Source organism: Xiphophorus couchianus, chromosome 23 (assembly GCF_001444195.1).
Source record: "Xiphophorus couchianus chromosome 23, X_couchianus-1.0, whole genome shotgun sequence".
Taxonomy (NCBI): domain Eukaryota; kingdom Metazoa; phylum Chordata; class Actinopteri; order Cyprinodontiformes; family Poeciliidae; genus Xiphophorus; species Xiphophorus couchianus.
Window position 1 is genome coordinate 14119677 of NC_040250.1, and position 20781 is coordinate 14140457.

Genomic DNA, 20781 nt, shown 5'->3' on the forward strand with positions numbered 1-20781 from the left:
TGAGAGATGGAGAATAGGTTTCCATTTCTGTCAAAGTAACCCAATTTGAGAATAAAAGTAACTCAGCACACCCGGGGAAAACATTTTCTGAATATTGCATCAAAATTGTATATTCTGAGAGAGGCTGTGAATAACTTTAAGTGATTACAGGAGAAGCCCAAACTGTGAGAGAAATATGTCAAAATCTACCCAGGGGGCTAAACACTGAAACTGTGAGACTGCAGACTTTATTTTGACACTGAAACTGTGAGACTGCAGACTTTATTTTGCAAAATTTTTTTTCATCACTTTTATTCCAAAACACACAAAAGCAATTTTAAAGTCAAAATGTATATATACATGCATACACAATTGAGGAAAACTACCTTTTAAAAAGCTTTGACTTTTACCTTAATATTTGCTTAGTTGCTAACTCTAAAAACACACAGACTTGGGAAATATACACACAATAAATGAAGAAAAGCAAAACATATTTAAAATAAATTCAGAATGTATGCATGTCACAAATCTTCTTGTATGATTGGATTACGTGGTCTTTTTCATGTGTTGTGAATTGGTGCAAAATAAATAAACTGAACACAACTGCTTTTTATCCAACTTGCACTAAATCTTAGTAACAATCATCATAAATTTGCGAAATTCCCTAATGGCTACAAATGCTCAATAAGGTCACAAAGAGGTAGAATTTTTTTATAAAGACTAATATTTGAGGTTTCTGTATTACTTCCTGTTTGATTTGCATCTGCAAATCTGCATTTGGTCTGCCCCTGGTCTGTGCTCTCTAAGCAAAAAACATGAAGGTCTAATTACGAGACATAAGAGGTCCGGACACATTATCCCCAGCCCCACTTTATATCCTTTGGGAAAGATAAGAAAAATCTAGCTCCACTTTTCTGTCCACTTCTCTTTAAAGCAGTGTCACTCTGTGAAGATTTCCTGCCCACATTAGCCGACATCTTGGCATAGTTTTAGTTGAATTACTGCCAGGCTTGCTGATGCTGTTCTGTTAAAAAATTACTGTATTCTTTGTTGTTTTCTGGGTGTGAAGGTGAAGGAAGGATGAATCAATTTTGATAGATTCTTTGGGATTTCATAATTATGTTTTAGCTACAGTAGGAATACCTTTATAGAAACTGTTTTTTTTAAAGATATTTCATAAAACTGTCACTATGTCATGACAGTATACTATGAGATAGTTTATCTGTAAAAAAAAGAGCTCCTTTTTTGCTTCTCCCAACCAGAAGCAACCAACCAGGAGCCAGATCTAAGCTTCGTCAATGACCCTTGTGTACGGGCTGCTCACACACTCACTGATCGTTGTTGTGCCGCAGCTCCTTCCCCACAGTGGATCCTGCTGTGAATACTCACATTTCATGCTTCTGGTGCACGGTAGCACTGTGGCTATGCTTTCAGCATTGGCTATAAATATAACTCATTTATTTGGAATTGGGGCCTTTCTCACAGCACCTTCCTCAAATTTGCATAGTAAACTGCAGAAACTTCATGCTTCATGTGTTTCTCAGTCCTGATCTGCCACATGCAAAGGAGCCCAGGTAAATATTACATTCTTACTTAGAGCACATCACCCCAGTTCTGATGCCCTTACAATGGCCAAACACAGAAAAGCAGAATCCAGTTATTAACAATAATCTGTAACAAACATCCAGAAAACTGCAAAAACACACAGCTCCATTTAATCAAGACTAAAAACTCATTTGTTTAGGGTTGCCTTTGATGAATTAGAACTGAAATAGTAATTTTATTTTGTATCCCAACTTTTCTTTGCTTCCCTTTATTTTGTAACTGCAATCTATTGCATCTAGCTTGTTGTTCTATGTTTTCATCATGTAAATCACTTTGAATTGTCCTGTTGTTGAAAAGTGCAGTACAAATAATCTTCCCTTTGTCTTTACTCCTCCAACAATCTCACTGTGATATGACATTTTCTAAAAGAGATAAGAAAACAATAAACGTTAAAACTGTCACAGAGTCTCACTTCAAACAATCCAAACCAACCTTTCAGTCAGCTGAATATGCGAGTCTGACATTAGTTGTTAGACAGGTTTTGACACAATTACTTATAAACTTCTCCGTGATTACAATACTTGATCTGAAACAGCAACGGTGCTCATCGCAGATTCAGTCTCAGTTTGGACCATCCCCAGCTACAAAATATGCAATGCTTGATTCAAAGTGGACCTTCCAAACAACAGGTAAGGAACCGCTTCATTTTCCTTTGCTACGAAACTGGATTGAGTCATTGAATTGTTGGTAGCTTGGTCAGTACAAGTGCCGTCCACTGACGTGTAAAATATGTAGCTCTGAATCCCAGTTGCAGACAACAAAGCTGTGGCAGAGAGTTGAAACTGTGTCAACAACAGAAACAAAAAACATTCCAGGGTTAAAATAAGCGAGTTATTTGTTATATTTTATATAATCACAGTCACACTGAATCTTTTTCACAAGCAATTTTTGCTTCACTTTCAATATAAAGGTGATGTTAATATTTGCAGTTTCAATTATGTTTTGCCATGCCAATATCTTTTTTCATTTTTATTTTAAGCTGTCATTGCTTTATCCCCATAACACCATAGCAACAAAGTAAGTGAAATGAAATGTCTTTCTCTTCAATACAAAAAGAAAAGGGTCTTAAATCATGTGTGAAAAAAGCTGTTCAGCCTCAGCGAAAGACCTTTTTTATCATTCCGCCTGCAGGACATGAAATGAACAAGAATGTATTAAATCTCTTGGGAAAAGAAAAAAAAATCAAAGAAAAACAACCTGCAAAAACCCACTTGTGTAACTCAATTCAAAAGTGAATTTGTATAGAGTGAGATTATGTGGATACTCAGAACAGCAGCGTTGTGATAACATTTTCACGTAAAGTCCTGATGTAATTATCCGGACTCATTCAAACACAGTCAAATTCATTATAGTTTCATATCTCAGTGTAAATAAAGGGCAGAAAGACAACTCCCACCTACATTCAGAGGGGACCACGGTGGTTTTCCTGTTCACCAACCAAACAAAGTTGAAGAACTTTTTTAAATGTTAGATCACCTTCTAAACACAGCTGACGAATGCTGCTGAGTGGCAGCGGTGGGGGTAGTGTGATTGGGCGCAGGACTGACTTTTTCCCATGAGGCTGAGGTTGGGTCGCATGGGTTATGAGAGTATTGCTTTTGTTGGGGTTTTCTAAGAGCTGGTTTCCTTTCTCGTGAGATGAGGAATTCAGTAATGAGATCTAAAAATGCCATGTTGCAACAGTAATTCTTTATTTGCTTTATGAGAAAGCCAGTGGTGGAGGAGGACAGTAGAAGGCTGGAGTCTGTCCAGCGTTCTCCTGTAATCGGAGGGCTGATTCAATATCACTTTTAGGGCTTGAATGTACAATAAAATGTTATCTCACTGGTCCACATGCAAAGCTTTTCTCTAAAAAGTTAATTGTCCAACAGTTTTCTGTAAAAAAATTAAATAACAACACTTATGAGCACTTCTTCTTCGACAAGAAGTCAACCCTGTGAAGGCTGGGAGGGAAGGAGGAGCAATAAAAGTGATAAGCTGAGAAGTGCAGCCTTAGGTCGATTGAGGTTTTGTATCTGATTTGATCCCCAAGGTCAGAGCTAAACCCTTCGGCACTCTCAGGTTTAACCTGGAAATGTGAAAAATCTCTTATGACTTCAGAGAAGTACGGTGTCGTGCCCTCAATTTTAGCAAGGTAAAACTTTATTTTGTTCAGGAAGTAATGTCCAGCCAAACCATTTCCAAGGTAAAAATCTAAGTAAGGTAATATTTAAGATAACCTTCAATATAAAATAGCAATGCATCTTTTGATCAGATAAAAAATGTCCCTGGTTCGTGACTTCATATGTTCAGGTAAAAGTCTCCAATTAGAAAGTGGCAACGTGAAATTAGAAATCCATCAATCACAGATTTGTTACCATTTTCCAATTATTATAAAGCTCTGACCTGTTGATGTGCATTCTGATCTCTCTTTAGGTACTGTAATTAAACTACATTGAAAATATTTATTTCAAGTCAATTCAAAAATACTTTTCTATAGGAAAGTTAATTAGCCTTTCTTCAATGCGATGTTGATAGAAGGATGGATAAACAGAATGGATGTATACGTAGTTGGATGAACATTAAGCTGTTTATGAAGCATCTTATATTAGCAATAAGAGCTCCTTTGGTTACTAAAACATCAGTTTCAATATATATTCCCTTTGTTTGTTTCATGACAAATGAACGAAACAGGGCAATGTCTTTGTAACATGTAAACCTTCCTGTTACTTTCTATAAGTTTTCTTCTCTCTTGCTCTGTTACAGCCTGAATCAACAGAAGACGTGAACTGACATGTGATATTAGTATTGTTGATTCTGTGACCTTTTAGAGCTTGCAGAAAATGCTGCAGTTTCAGATCATCAGTCCTGGCAGAGTTGAGATTTTCCCAATTTGGACACATTCCTGGGTCCATCATTAGGGTGTCTGGTACAGACAACCCAAAAGGCTAAAATACCCAAAAGAACAAAACATCCAAAATGCACTTAAAACAAAGCAGAAGCCAAGCAAGAGAGTTAGCTCTTCCACTGCATAAATTCATTGTATGAAGTTCTGAAATTACTGCTGGTGTATTAAAAAAAAGTGAGATCTTCTAATTTAAATCAAGATGCATATGACAAATAGTTTCTTCTCTGCAACCTACCAATTAACATTCCTTCCAACACTGTGGACACAAAGCAGATAATCTGGTGCTAAACTGGCAGAACTGAACGGGCTACATAAACCCTGCAAGGGAGATGATTATAAACTACAAAGGAGAGATTTAGATCATGTTTGTCAGTAGGAGGGGGTGTAGATGTGTCTCATAAATCTAAATGAGAAATCCACAGTAAGTTAAGAAGGCTGAAAGGAGGTGGAGCACGAGTAGAAAGAGAGAAGCAAAAGAACCGAGAATGATTGTGCCTGTATCTCTGAAGAAATCTGTACCTTTAGCCTGACAGCAGAGGTCAGCAAGACAGAAATTAGGAATGATATTTCACAGTAAATTAGGTAAAGATGCCAATCCTTGCACCTGGCACGACCTTTAATGTTTCTAAGTAACAAATGGTGACAGCCGACACCAAGAGGACACTGTCTTCTTCAATTCTGCTCCGAACTGAACTGTTCTGCTCAGAACAGCCTCAACTGGATGCTTTTGTTATGCCACTAACAAAGCAAAGTATCTGATACTAAATTAAATACTGCTATTAAAGATGCAGTACATAACTTTTGGAAAAACATGTTTGTTTTTTTTACATATTTATTAAAACTGTAGCTATGCACACAATGAGACAGAATCTGTGAAAAACATCAAACTCTTCTGCCTCCTCCCTTTGGTGATGCTTCAGGGATACAGGAATGATACCGTTGATGCACTCACTTTATGCACAGCTAGCTGCTAATTTTTGTTTAGAATACAACCTTACCCCAGTGTAACACATGTAATTCAAAGCTAACTACACCCCCTCCTCTGAACACAGGACACACTACTACCGTCTGCTCCAGTTTAAAAGAATTACATTGCAACATTTTACAGCTTAACATTTACACAATCAACTGACTCTGCAGAATGACATCAATTTGTTGCATCAAAGACACGGTTGCAGCTTGTCTTGATTTGTGTTTTGATTGTGGGCCCAAATGTCCCATTTCTGTCCCACTAAAACAGAAGAATTTGTGGTTGTCAAATTGTGAAAACCTCCATGGGTATGACTACTTTTGCAAGGCACTGCCCTCTCACAGCAAGACAAAAAGCTTAAATCAGCCTAAAGAGAAAAGAAAAGTAATGCTTCTGGCAATATTGTGAGTTAATCTAATGAAGAATCCAACAGATATTGTTTAGCAAGTTTTAATGGATTCCTGGTCTACACCACGGCCATCATGAAAATGACATTAAGGCCATATTAATTTGACCGAGCAGGAGTCTGCTATAGATTGCCAGTTAACTTTGTTTTGTCTTAAGTAGCTCATTCATTGCAACTTTATTGCTTCAATTTATAAACAAACTACTTCCCTCTATTACACTGTATTGGAAAGAAATTAATGGAAATGAGCATATGTAAACAAACCATCGCTGACTTAAACAAAGTTAACTCACAGAGAGAAACTGCAGCTGCCAATATGAGCACATAATTGAGTAAACAATAGAAAAAAATGATTCAATTATCTTTATGAAGCTACTCTAATGAAACTGTTAGAAGCTCATATGTGAAAATTGATAAACTAATCAGGCAATAAACAATTCATAAAGAACTCATCAAAGTATGATTATTAAAATCAGGCTAAGTTTGTGTTCTGCCTTCTTTCTGCCTGTTGTCATTTCAGCTGTTTGTCATCATTATTCACTAATTGAAAATATCATCCAGCAGTTTCCTGAGGGTCAATCTCATAAGGTCAAAGTAAGGTAAATTCATTCAACCAAATGTGGCAGTTGTATAATGACAGACACATTTATGCAGATCTTTATTTACTCCTGACAGTAAAGGTCTACTATAAATTCATCTATGGGATCTGTACTCTGCATAGTAAACCATATGTTCTTGTTTTTCCCCTTCCGATTAAAAAGAGGGGGAGGATGTGTAGGCGTGTGTTTGTGTGTGTAACTGTATGCACATGTGCATGAAGGGCATGAAGGACACAGTAGTTTCCCAAAGGAGGAATTTATCTGAAAACAGCCTCTTGTGATTTGGCTTCATCTCACCCCTTCGTTCTTCGGGGGCAGGCTGTGAATGCCTGTGTATTTTCAGAGTTGGGGATTTGTAGGTTTTTCATACGGCTGCACACCCATCGATGCCTCTAAGTGCTAATCTGACTGACAGCTTGGTCCAGCTTTCAGCTCAAGAGATGGCCCTCCAGCAAGGTCTCAATACCTATCTACCGAGGAGCCTTGTCTGCCATAAGATGACAGAGGAGAAAGACACTGCTCTCCCAACACTCTACTAGGGCAAAAACTGAACTGTCTTGCCTCTGTCGGCCCAACGCTGGGAGACCTGTGCTTCTTTAGACTCAGCTGGACATAGCAGCTTGGCACAAAGTCACAGTTATTTTCTAAGAGGCAGGGGGATGACACTGTCATTAAGCACTCTGAAAGAACACATTTGGACATTCATTTTATTTCTTCTATTCTATTAAGCATAATTTATTTTTAAAAAGATAAAGACTTTTTAAAGGCCCTTTAAACTTAGTCTTACTGGTCCCACATCCTCACATGTTCTCCTGTTTCTAAATCTAATAAATGCACTAATTAGATAAAACTGCAAAGAAGTTTTGACCGCACCAGTAAAGCAGTCCTACAAGCCATCTGTCTTGTTTTTCTTCTTCTCTCAGGGGCAAACTGTGAGCCTATTAAGATAAGATGCCCACTTATCGATAGGTGGGGACTTCCATCAGTCATCCAAAAACAGCTTGAACAGGAGGACCCTCATAATTGAATATTAAACCCCTGATGAGTGCTGAGATTAAATAGTGTGATGTCGACTGGAGGCTTCAATGTGTTTTTGCCGCTGTGTTGGCAAAGAAGCGACTGACTGACCTCAGTATCCCACCGTCCTAAGGTAACCCATTGTTTGGATATAAAAATTACTACTGGCACAAATTCATGCAGAAGAAACTCTCTGGAAATGACCTAATAAACTTGATATGATTCAGTTCCCAGTCAAACTAAACTAAATTATTAAATAAGAAAATATCCAAACCCTGTCTTATAGTAAATTTAACATACATACAAACTAAAATAAGTGTAAGCAAACTTTCAGGTGGTTCAGGACACCAATGAAAGAAAACTCAAAATTAAGTATTCCTAATAAGACAATCAAATTTTAGTTAGTTCATTTGCGCCAAACAACTGAAAAAATATAAAACAAGAACAAAAACTCAACATTTATTTTATGTTTGGCTTGAAACTAAAATATGCCAACAGCATTCTTTAGTGTTTGGTTTTGGCTACTGAATCCATTATATTGATGCCAGCAAATGCTGAGAGAAACATGAGTATCTGAACATTAGGCAGCGGTTATTATTATCAACACAAAGTCTATTAACCTACAGCAGAAGAAGAGGTCACAATGAAATAATCAGATTAAAAGTAAAGTTGCATAATGTTGGATTTTCCATTATACCAAATATGCTAATGTTTTCCAACTCTATCTATCTGCCAGCACTGACAATGATATATTCATAGATTTTTTTCCCACTCTAACTCCATCAACCCCCTCCCTACATTTGAATGAACATTGCAGCCACTAATATAATGCTCCACTGGCAGACCCACATCAGAAACAACGCATGTTCAGGCTGCAGCTGCATTCTGCAAAGCAGATAACCTCACATTTATGTGTAGGATGTATTCTGATAGAAATTTCTTTAATTTTCTATAGCGTAGTATGTTAACTTTTAGGACTGTGATAAAAAAATTATTCACATTAGAATCATGATTGTTATTTACAGAATCAACATAAAATACTCCATTTTGTAACTATATGGGACATCCTGATGTCATTTCACAGCCAGTACTGGAATATACGCATGCATGGAAAGCACAAAAACAAACTACAAAAATGAAAGAGAGAGAGAGATTCAATCACCACTGTGGTAAACATTTGGACTCATTTTGGTTTTTACAAAATGCCTGAGAAGACCGAGCTTCACGAGTTTCACCGTGGTTTGCAAAGTGAAGACTGTGCGCTTTGGGAATGCTGCAAATGTGCAGAGCCAAACTACAGCTGATCCAAAGTAAAGCGGAGCCTCCTGTGCAGAGCTCTGTGTGGTGTGATGTGTGATTGGTCAGACGTTTTTGGCCATGTTTTATGCAAAAAAGCGCTTGCAAAGCAATGTTGATCTTTTGCTTCAACTTTTGCTACCTCCACTATGCCGCAGGAGGCATGGATACTTTTAAAAAGCATTTATCTGATGCGGTAAATAATCATGCACACTTGTGTAACTCTTCACTAAACTACACTGTGAAATGGCCAAAAACTTTTGGATAGAAATCTCCCCTGTTGTACACAAAGGAGACAGTTTTGTTAAAGTAAAATGGAGAATGCAGGGAGGGAGTAAATCCATCTAAGAATGGATTAATGTTTAAAACCTAATAAATGTGAAAAAGATACTTTAATGTCTCCATTTGTCATTCTGCCCTGCAAGGCAGACAATAGTAGATCATAAAGATCCTTTGCACACCTATAAATTGAAGCAGAAATCATTATGAATTATCTTTTTGAATCAAAAATTCGATTTTGACTTAAATCGTGGCTCCAAAACGTTGATTATCAAACTGTGAGCTAGTAAAAGATTCCCACTTCTATTAGATATATGGAAAATAATTTCTCAACATGGAAATAATTTGTCCCTAGTAGAGTTGTGAGGGGTGCTGGTGCCTACCTCCAGAGAGACATTTCGGGCAAGAGGCGGGGGCGAGAGACCCTGGACAGGTTGCCAGTCCATCGCAGTATATATGTACATATTTAAAGAAAAAAGAACCAACATTTTTTTTAATTCCCTTCTCAAATTCTCATATTTAAAATACTTCAACTGAGAACAAAATGGAACCAAAGTCAAATTCCTTCTCTTGTGAGCTCAAACTTGATGAATAAAGCCAGATAATTTATTAATGTAATACTTTTTCTGTGTGACAATATATTAATGCAATAAATGGTGCATTTCCTTTAATGCTTTCTACACATCTTTTCCAGGGAGTGTGGTGGACAATGTTTACGAAGCCAAACAGGTACACTACTTAACTATTCTTGGAAGTCTTTGCAGCTGCAACAACAATTTCCAATCCTCCGTCCAACTCTCTGCCACAACTATAATCATCCCAGCACGTAGACACAGCTATCCTGTCCTTCCAGCAGAAAAGGCACAGCTTCTGTCATCTTTATAATGTCTTAATTATCATCATCTGAGGCTGCAACTGGGGAGCATGAGAGAGAAATAAGAAAAGCCTGGATAGAATGAAAAAGCAGGCAGCACCCTGTGGATGTTTGATGAATGAGCGTGTCAGCTGTATTCACCCAACTAGCAGCCTCGTCTCAGAGAGTGTCAGGCCCCATGCACTGAGACCTGTCTCATTAACTACTTTGATCAGGCAGTAACAAGGAAGACATAGAGAGTGGGTTCATTCATCTTTATTATAAGACGGTTAAACAACAGTTCATTAAATGTGGTTTTATATCCCACTACTGATCAGCGTGAAAGAGACAAAACATCATATTCTGGATTGAGACGCAGATCTGTTTGACTGTGTTTTACAGGATGAGCTTACACTAACCAATTATTTGTTCTCTAATTTTAAAACACAGAAAAGCAACACTTCCTGCCATCATTCCTCATACTTGTTTTGTTCAGGTCTAATGCATAATGGATGGGGAGTTGACATTTTACACTATGCATTTCTGACAGCAAACCTTTTTCTGGTTTCTAGTGTCACCAGCAGCATGCCCTCAACAACATACCAAATACTAGAGCCAAACTGATGAAATATCCCTAAAGGTCACCCTGTCATATTCATCTTACTTTGCATAATTACTATAATGACTACTCTTCTCTGACTTATGTTTTTTCTGCATAAGTCAGAGAAAAATATGTGCATAATATATGTGCAGAATCCATTCTGAACTTGTTTCTATCTATTTTGTCTAACAAAATATCATTCTCTGACTGACGCAGTGGGTGGGACGGGATTCAGCTAAGGTGACTTTCTTAGGAGTAGATCTGGATATCTAGATCAAGATGTACCTAGATTTTAAAAATTAAGTGAAAACATTTCTGAAATCTTCCATAATACCAATACCATCAGTGTTTTTTTTTTTTTTAGACGTGTCATGGATAGACTTTAAGTCACCACAGGTTTCTGTTTAAAGAACAGGGCAGTGCAGCTCTGCCTCTCCCCACCTGTTGCTGCACACAAACTGGCAGCTGGCTGAAAAAAAATGCTATTACACTTTGCCCTTGTATTCATAAAATAAAGATTCTGCTGTTCGGAAGTAACCCCAGTTGACTAAAAACAATGTGAGGTCATGGCATGGAACTTAATGAAACTCCAACATTTTACATTTTTGTTTAAAGTTATAGTGTAAATACCACTAAGAGTTATAATTCATAACTTTAACAATAAAAGGATCACTCTCTTGTTTCCACTGATATTTATGAACAATGTGCTGTCTTTACATTTTTATATATATTTATTCAAAAATGTATTGGTACATTTCATTTACAGGTGTCAGAACCAGAAAATGTTTTTGCCTCCCCAACAATTTCTTCTCTTAACTTTTTGTCACAACTAAACGCTACAAGTCAACCTAATTTCCACAAATATTACTAAATTTAATTTAATGATTCCATTTATTAAGGGGAAAAGTTACACAAACTATAACATCGAGTTATACTAACGCTTCTGTCATAACATTATAGAGGTTGGTCCTTTTATTGATATGAAATACAAAGTGTTAGAGCAACCAGTGTTTTCTCAACCTATCTGAAGGGTAGGGTGAGCAGCTCTGCCTCCTCCCAACCTGGTGCTGTGCACTGTCAGTCAGCAGGCTGAAAGATGGCTTCTATACCTTCCTCTTGCATTCAAGGCAGATTCCACAGTCTGAAATATTTTCATTCATTGTGTGAATACTAAAGGAGGACTGCCAAATTAACATCTGTGCAAGTACCATAATAAGGTATTTTTACTCAAGCTTATTTTGTGAGACTCTCATACCAGCTCATCCCTACTGCTAAGCAATAATGATGAATTCAAGACCAGTTAAATATTTTTGGAAAGACTAATTATAATTTAGTCAGTTTCTTTGGAAACATTTGGAAAAAGAACTACTGTGTTCCCAATAGACATTACAGTATACTGAGCTTATGCAAGAGTTCATCTCTTCTCCAGTACTCACTGTTTTGTTGTTTCATGCAGCATCAAAAGCTTCCCACTGGCAGCGTTTGCACCGCACAAACAAAATTGATTATTTAGCCTGTTTGTGTCCTTATGTGCATCCCATCACAATAAAGCAGAGGAAAGAAGCGCATCCTACCTCCGCTTGCCGTGACAGCTCTGGATGTCGACTTGAAGAGGAGGAAGAAGGAGAAGAAGCTCGCCGTGGAGATCACAGTTTCTTACACTGAGAAGTTTTAACGAAGCAATGACTTAGGGATCACCCACATAGTAGCAGTGGGTGAGTAGAACCCGTGGAGTATTAGTATTATTATGACTACGCCCCAAAACAAAACTGGTCGTGGTTCCTCCGCGTCAGACCGTCAACGCTTCTCGAGGATGTCGTTACTCTCCAACTCAGCTGTGCGCAACGGTGCGCTTACACTCTCTCCCGACGTGGTCCCCAAGCCAAACGCTCCCTGGAGGACACGTGACCAGCCCACAGGGGGACAGGAATAACTCTCACTCCCCTACAAGGCAGCAGCTGGGATCGGTTTCACCGCTGCTCCATGCCCGCGCACCAAACTCGCGCTGTGCGCACCCATACTCCTCCTTCTCCATCCGCCCTCTCACCCCCTGTGGCCTCACGGTGTCGCTGTCATTGGTATTTATTTCCACTTCAAAAATACAGTTTTTTCCGTTCTCTACAAGAAAGGATGCTGCTAAAATTAGTCAGGTGACTGGCAGTCTAATAAGCATAATTTGAAAAAGTGGCATTATTTGAAAACCAGCAGTTTCAAATAATGAAACTGAAAATAATTTTAAGTCATTCTTAAAGTAGCCTGGAAATAGTAAGTGTTTGCTTGATGCTAGATACGCTTACACAAAATCATTTGAGTTATTTTTATGCTATACTGTTCATTTATTTTAGTTCAGGTTACTTACTCAAGGCTACATGTTCTAATTCAGCTGATGCTTAATCTTTGGCCATTGGGATTCAAAATTTTTTAATCTTATTTTGGGTCTTTTTTGGAACTGCAAAATGTTTGCCCCATCTGCCCATTGGAGATTTAGTTTTAATTTAATCTTTTGATTTTATCAACGTTCTCTGATTGGAAGCAACATTAACATGGGTTCAGCTTTAATCTGATAGAATCCGTGGAGGCTCTGCAAAACTAAATATGACATTTGTTAAGAAAAGTAGATCAATAATATTTTATTAAATGTTGGCATGACTTTTACAGTCAGAGGAGAGCATAATAAATGAAAACTTAGAGGAGACTAAAAGCTAAAGATTGAAAATTAAAGCATCTAAAATTACTTTAGTTTATATAACTAAGCACCAAAATCTTGGAATAATACTACAGAGCATATTTTCAACATCATATAAGTGAAGAACGTGCCAACATTCTCATTTCAACAATTTCCTGTAGTTTTTCAAAATGCATAACTTGTTCCTCAAATATTCTGTAGTACTTTCCTGTAATCTGACTTTGCAGTTTAGCATACCCCCAAGCTCATGGCTATTTTAATGAAATTAAGTACAAACTACATTCTCTAATAGATGTTGAGCTATTTTCTTTGTTTAAACTGCTGGCTAGACAGCCAACATAAGATTTTATTTCCTTTGATTGATTGATGAGTCATCAGTTGGCAACCTTAATCAATAAACAGAGCTATATATATTAAATTTTTTTAAAAAAATTAAGTGAGCCAAAAAAATCAATACAATTCATAAAAATTGCTGGATACTCAATACTCAAAATCACGCTTATATGCATGTTTTTGATCTGTCCCAATATATTAGATACTTATGCATGTAATCTTGTAGAAGGAGAGAAAATATAAAACTTCAACAAATAAATTTACATGCCTCCTGAAAATTTATAGAAAATAGATGCACAGAGCAAGTCAGTGGGCCACAGACCGTATCTGAGCTATAAAACTGAAGCAAAACAAAAACATCCCAGTGTCTGGCTGATTCTAATCAACATTTCCCCTGTCCTGAAGTCAGAGCAGCCATACCTATTGCCCTCTTGTCTCTTGTCTTTAAAATGTTCTCTAAGAATGCCCTGTAGTTAGCTGGTGGGAAATATCAGTATTACTTAGAAATGCAGTCAAGATAAATGTAGCTACTTAACTTCTTTAAATAAAGATAATCCAATACTTTTGAAGATCAGGATGAGAAAAGATTGTTCTTTGCCTGCAGGTGAGAGAATGTTGGTGTGTTTCAGCTGCATAAGGAACAAAGATTTATCTGCTGAATTGCTGCTTTCAAGCAGCTTTTAAATGCTAATGTGGTCGATGTCTAATTGTGGCAGAGCCGCACTGATTGTTGCCAACTTAATTAGTTCCTCTGTGACAAGTTGCCTGCTCGGTTAAGATGAGAAGGACAGCTTAATGCTGAGGGGAGAGCTGATAGGTGTTCTTTGTGTCTCTCGCTCAGATTTGTCCAGCCCCCCTACAACACAATGTGACCTTCATTATGTCACCCCACCACAGATAATTATTGATTGGATTTTGAGAGATGTGCCATGTTTGTTGTGCTTTTACCCGATGTGAACATTCAGGCCAACCTTCTCATGGATCAATGTCCGTTTGGACCGTTGATGGTCGTCCTGTAATCAGACAGAGGATCCTCAGTGGAGCGGAGGCAGACGGTACTTAGAAAAGCTCAACAATCATCCTCCCAGTTTGCTTTTTCAATATTTGTTTGTGAAGAATGAAGCGGTGGAGCAGGTGGTGAGGGCAGGAGGCGTGCTGTGATTCCTTCTCACCTTCCTCTGTATGCAGGTGTTAAAGTAGAACTCCAGGGCTCAGCATGTCCTCAGGACTGAATACCAAAAGTGGATGGTGGAACTTTGTTCTGGCGTGGAAGGACTGCTAAACAGCCTGCTCCTTTGGGGACATGCCACTGCTAGCTTTGCAGATTTCACATCATGGCATTTGCCTTATCAATACACATTGACAGATGCACAGAAGACTGGAGTTGCCATACATGTTACAGACATGTTGTTTTGCTATCTCACATTGTCACAGTTTGTCTGGAGTCCTCTTATGAACCTTATGCTGCATTTAATTTCTGTCACCCCTGATTTTAAACATCAGTTGCTTCAAGGTCACAAAAGGCTTACACATTTTCCCCTCTGGTAAAGATGTGAAAAAAGCCCTAAAATAAGTTAATTTGGTAGCATGAGCTGGTTGTTGGTGCCTCTACAGTAAATACTCAGTAAATTATCCTTTTGCAAAGACAGCATTAACATTTCACAAAGTTGGAGCAAAAAAATTTAAATCTCTTCTGTATCAACACATAAACTATAGAGGTAGACTTTTAAAGTAGGAAGAGCTATTTGGGATTTAGCCTGACATTTACAATGACTACAAACATGAACAAACCCAAAAATAGTTAACTGACAGCCAGTTTATGCTGTTCATGTCTCCACAAATTAGAGCTGTTTATCTTCCATTTATGATGTACATCAAGATGTTTGGTTTGATTGTTGCCGAGTTTTGTTCCTGAACAAAAAACAAAAATTTCTTCCATTTTTCTCTCATTCTACAAAAACTGCAACCAAAAAATATTTTAAAAGTAGGCGGTGGCGCTGTGAGTGGAGAATACGACCCAGGTACAAAGGCCTCGATGCGGCTGTCACGGGTTCGAGTGCTAAGTGTTTAAATGTGACCAGCATATATTTTCTAGCAACTGATCAAGTGCTGGATGGAATGAACCAGAGCTGCTTCTTGTTTAAATACTGACACACATTTAGAGAAGCCTTCTGTCTTTCTACCTTTGTATGTTCAGTCTTAAGTTGCTCCGTAAAACCTTTTATCAATTTTAACCTTTTGCACCCAGATTGAGACTATGCAGTTATCTGCACTCCAGATATGGGCGCTTAAAGTATTAAGAGATTGTATCCATGAAAGTGGAGTAATAACATGAAAGCATTTAATGTTTTCCTGTATTTCAAGCCAGTTCTGACTCCAAGAGCACAGATCTGTAAAGGCTCCAGAAAGGTACAGAATTTTACAATTTTCCAACTGCAAATTTGTAAACTAGTCATAAAATGCTAGCAATGCTAGCATATACATAAACATATTTCTCCAATAGGACTGACCTTCTGTTTTCCACCTACTAATGAAAAGTAAATGAGATATTTTCTTTTTAAAGGAAATATCAGCCCTAACTTATTCTGAAACCTTGGAGATCAATGAAAAAAAACGAAAAGCATTTAGCATAGTGTGGAGATAAGTTTCAAAATGCATTATCTCCTACAAAGCATCCTTAATTTGCATAGAGATTATCCCAAACATATTGTTAATCATTACGGGGCTTATGAATGTTTAATGGACGAAGTGTAACTTGAGGTTCGAGGGGAAGTAATAATTGATGAAGCTGGGTACAGATGGGACAGTGTGGGATACTTAATTAAATTTTGGCGCAGGCAAATGACCCATTTCTGAAGTTGCACAGGGAAAACTCAAGTTTTAAGGCTCCAGAATGTTTCACTTAAACAAGATTCAAACTCAGTTCAGTCTAATCTCTCAGAAGAAGTACCATTTATTTAGTTAGACTTTCACTTTTAAGGTATTTAAAAGTAAACGGCAATACTTTTACATCTTTACGGATTACCCTACATGATTTTTTTGTTTGTATTTTGCTGAACAATAGGTTCAGAGAATCCATTCATGCAGCCCTTCACAGATTATGTAACTGTCTGTGACTAATCGCTGCTCTCCAACTGTATATGAGCATTTCAGCAAGTTTTTAAACACATTCCTTTTGTTGAGCTGCTCTGAGGATTTGGCTGCTATTTGTCTGGCTGTCTGTTGCGTCTGAGGATCAGCGCTGATATAAAGAGGCTGCCAGCTGCTTTCTTACAGCTCGCTGTCCAGACTGTGAGCCAAATGTGGGTAAAGCCGTACAGATGCATAAATACTTAAAAGGAGGAAGAGTGATAGTGAAGAATATGTTTTTATGGATAAAAAAGCCCCAAAACGGTGAACTCTATAAGCACATATAGTATAACAAGCAGAGATATGCATGAAAAAGCAGTCCATTGTGAAATAAAATACTATTTGTTCATACTGATCACTTTTGAATTATTATTTGTAATATAGAAAATATATTGACAGATTCTTTAGCATTAATTTACAGTTTTCTGTGTTCATTAAATTTTAGAAAGAATATATCTTGCCACAAATTTTTTAACTAAGTCCAGTTTTATTAGTCAGACATTCAGTTTTGCAAGAATAGAGAACACTTATCTGACTCTTCTGAAAAGAAATCTGTTTTAGACCAATTTAAGGCGCTCAGGTTTTTTATTTTTCTATCTTATTTTTAAACAGAATAAACAGAAGTTAAGACGCCTATCCGCTGTCCTGCATAGTTAGGATGATTATCTGTAGAAGCTTGAGAAGTGGTCTTGTGTCACACAATCCTCAAACGAATAACCAGGCATCTGTTCCTGCCAGCCAGGAGGCGATGCTAGATGAGATGAGCCGGAGGGGACTCCGATTATCCTGCGGCCCTGTCTAGAGTCCAGCTTGACAGCAGCCTGGAAAACAGAGCAGCAGTCCTGAAATTGAATTGGGAGGGTTTAATGGGGTTTAAGGCTGTTGCTGTCAGTGTGACAGAGTTAGATAACTGAGGAAAATGTGAAAATGAAACCGACAGACGGTTTGAATGTAGATGGCAGTTGGAGACACAGGAACAAAAAAGGAAGAAAGAAAGATGAACGCAAACGAGGCAACAAAAAAGTATTTACAAAGCAAATGGGATGTTGTATATGAGACTTTTTTTACTTGATTTTTAAATATTATTCTATCAAAAGCATTAGTAAAGCCAAAAACACAACCAAATTTAACAATCAAACCGAGATTATTCATGTAGCTGGAGAAATAATTACTGCTACAATCCAACATGGTGATCCTATTTGTGCTTTAAAGAAATTTAGAGGAATAAATGACTTCTAATTAAGAGGTCCACTTGTAAGCTTCTTCAAGAAGACAATGTTCATTAAAAATATTACTCTATAACGCATTACTAACATCACTGTGAATAACATACAACAAAGTTTGTGGCTGTAATACAACAAAGTGGGAAAAAGCTGAAGGTGCTCGAATGCTTTTTACCCGACATTGAGAGCCATCACAGAAATGAACATTTTTTAAGCTCTAACTTCAGACTTTTTCTGTTCTGTGTGACCTAATTGTGCAAACTGCAATTTGTATTTCAAATAGTACTCTCTCCTCTAGTTTAGAAGAAAAAAAAAATACTTTCTTCTAAAGTTCTGCTGTTTTAATTGTCCACTTTGATGTCTGCTCTTCTACTTACAACAAAAACAGTGCACTATTTAAAATGTCTTCATCCTACAGAAGGAAACTTCTTGACTTAGATTTTTTCAAACATTCTGGGAATGATAAGTGGAAAGAAAACTTAGTGTTACCTTTGCATGTGAATGCCCCTTGGGTAATGATGAAAGTGCATAGAATATGGAAAACTAAATTCAAATGTGATGCTTTTCTGTTTAAAATCAATCATAGTACGTAACACTGCTTTGTAGCCACAGTAGGCATGACTGAATCGACCTCTTGCAGTAGGATGTTTGGCTCATTCTCTCTTGAGATAATTTCTCCTGGGCCAAGCCTGGAGAGTCGTGACAGCCAGTGCATGGATCCCTAAGACTCCTATAATCTGAAGGTCCTCTGGGACACATTGACTGACTTTTATTTGTCCTCAGAATCCTCTGGCCTCAGGCGTGAGTGGAAGACATGCTTCAGAGAAAGATGTGAAGCTGAGATGGGGGGAAAAAAACAGAAATATATATATATATATATATATATATATATATATATATATATATATATATATATATATATATATATATATACATATATAATGATGATGCTTAGACCCCTGAATATCATTTAGAAAAAAAAACAGATTAGCAGAAAAAGTTACAAAAATGTGAGCAAATGACAGAACAGCAGGAGGCAAATAAATAGCTCAGAGGATATTTTTGTTAGTGTTTTGTAGAAGCACACTTTTTGTGTTGTTCTTTTTATATGTGTGAAAAAGCATTAGATCACGAGCTTCAAGGATCAGCCAGAAGTAAGACTGAAAAGAGCTTTTGTTTGAAGTGGCACTGTGATACAAAACAGACAACAGCCAAAGATGAATTTGATTGTGACTGTCAATTACAGCATGAAGAGAGATAAAATGGCAGTGTCCGGCACAGAAATGTTGTTTGCGACCAATCCAACGGCACCAGCAGGTCACAGAAGAACATCCTGCTGGGCTGTTGGACAGACATCAAAGTCAGAGGCCTCAGATAGTTTCTCTGTCACACTGAGTGACCCAGCAGCACTTCACTTCCTCCATATGTACATACAGCTCGATATCTATAAGTCCCACTCACACTCAAACACACTCGGATTTCTTTTGATGCACTGTGCAAACTGTACACTGTGACATTTAACTTAGACTCAGATTCATTTACTGTAACTCGTCACCCAGATACCATTTCGCATTAGCAGACTGGAGTTTGTCACAGTTGTCATGATGTTTAATCTAGAAAGGCTTTGAAATATGGCTTCCCAGTAGTACTAACACTGGCAACCCCATGATGCGTCCCAGGCCTCTCCCATTATCACAGATATATGTGGAAATGATCTCTATGGCGTTTAGAACTAAAACTAGGTTTGTATAAGTAAGAAGCTAAACCATAGAAGAAGAAATAAGAAGTATGTTGCACATTTAAAGTCTCTGGATTTCATGCTGTCTTTCAGAGGGATTTTTGTTCATACAGCTCAGACAGACATGCTTTAAAAAGTAGATTTTCTTTCTATGCTCTGGAGAAATGTGTGTAGACTGTCAGTAGAAAAGGTTTTTGTCTGTTTTGAGACGAGTGAAAAAGCAGAAAGCTTTTTAGGTTGAAAACACCCCATTAGAAGTGTATTTTTAAAAATATCAGACGTCCTTATGTGAAAGCTGGAAGCAGAGAGAAATCAACTTACTGCATGACACATTTATTTATTTACATTAAAACTACGCCAGATGAAGCAGAGAAAGTAACAAAAAACATTGACACTTGCCTCTTTAAATATGTTTCTGGCGACCCTGACTTGAAACTCATACACAATATTGGTGACAAGTAAAGTTACCCACACATAAAATTATTCAAAATAAAACTTTTCCTAGAATAAATAATGCATTGTGTAGTGGAGTGACTCAGGATATTAAGTATAATGAACACAAAGAAGAGAAGCTGGTACAGAGAGCCCAGATAACCAACTGAAATCTGTCAGTATTTACAAAACAATCCTGCTTCCTGTCAGTGCAAATTGAAATTAATTGCTTTAGTCTTAATTGACTGCCCCATACAGGCTTCCTATTACAAAGATATCACACTAAAGCATACAATGGGGATTCATAAAACTAATGAATGACCATTAGAAATCCATGAAAACTGGCAGACTAAAATGTTGAATGACTCAGTTTTCCTCTGATTTATCTTTACCTTCTTCTGTAAACACATTGCCTGCTGGTTAATACGTAGTATTCACTGTCATTCAGTAGTAAACAAATAGAAGTGCAAATAATTGTCAGAATATGGGAAACATACTGAGGAAAACACTTCTCTCTTCTTCTGTATTGCCCAAGAATGAGTAAAACTAAATTTCTGACCTTTGATTTAATGCTAATTAGCTAAGGAACAGGTCTGTCTTACACTCTGTTGGAGATTTTGAAAGATACGTCTCCCCAGATGAATTGCCTGATTGCAGCTTAGTTTAATTCAGGCATGAAAAAGTCCATACACAAAAACAAAGAAAACAAAAAGACGACATTCTTAATGTTGTTCAAATAAAGATCAAA

General features: G+C 37.4%; 1 protein-coding gene across 2 annotated transcripts in view; it reads right to left on the reverse strand.

The window, feature by feature from the left end:
• Positions 1-12500, reverse strand: part of mid2 (midline 2) — a 154311-nt gene extending 141811 nt beyond the window's left edge. For both annotated transcript variants that reach the window (XM_028008933.1, XM_028008931.1), the window contains exon 1: positions 12067-12500. The gene's annotated coding sequence lies outside the window, so the exon portion shown is untranslated. The remainder of the gene's footprint in view (positions 1-12066) is intronic.
• Between the last annotated feature and the right edge of the window lie 8281 nt (positions 12501-20781).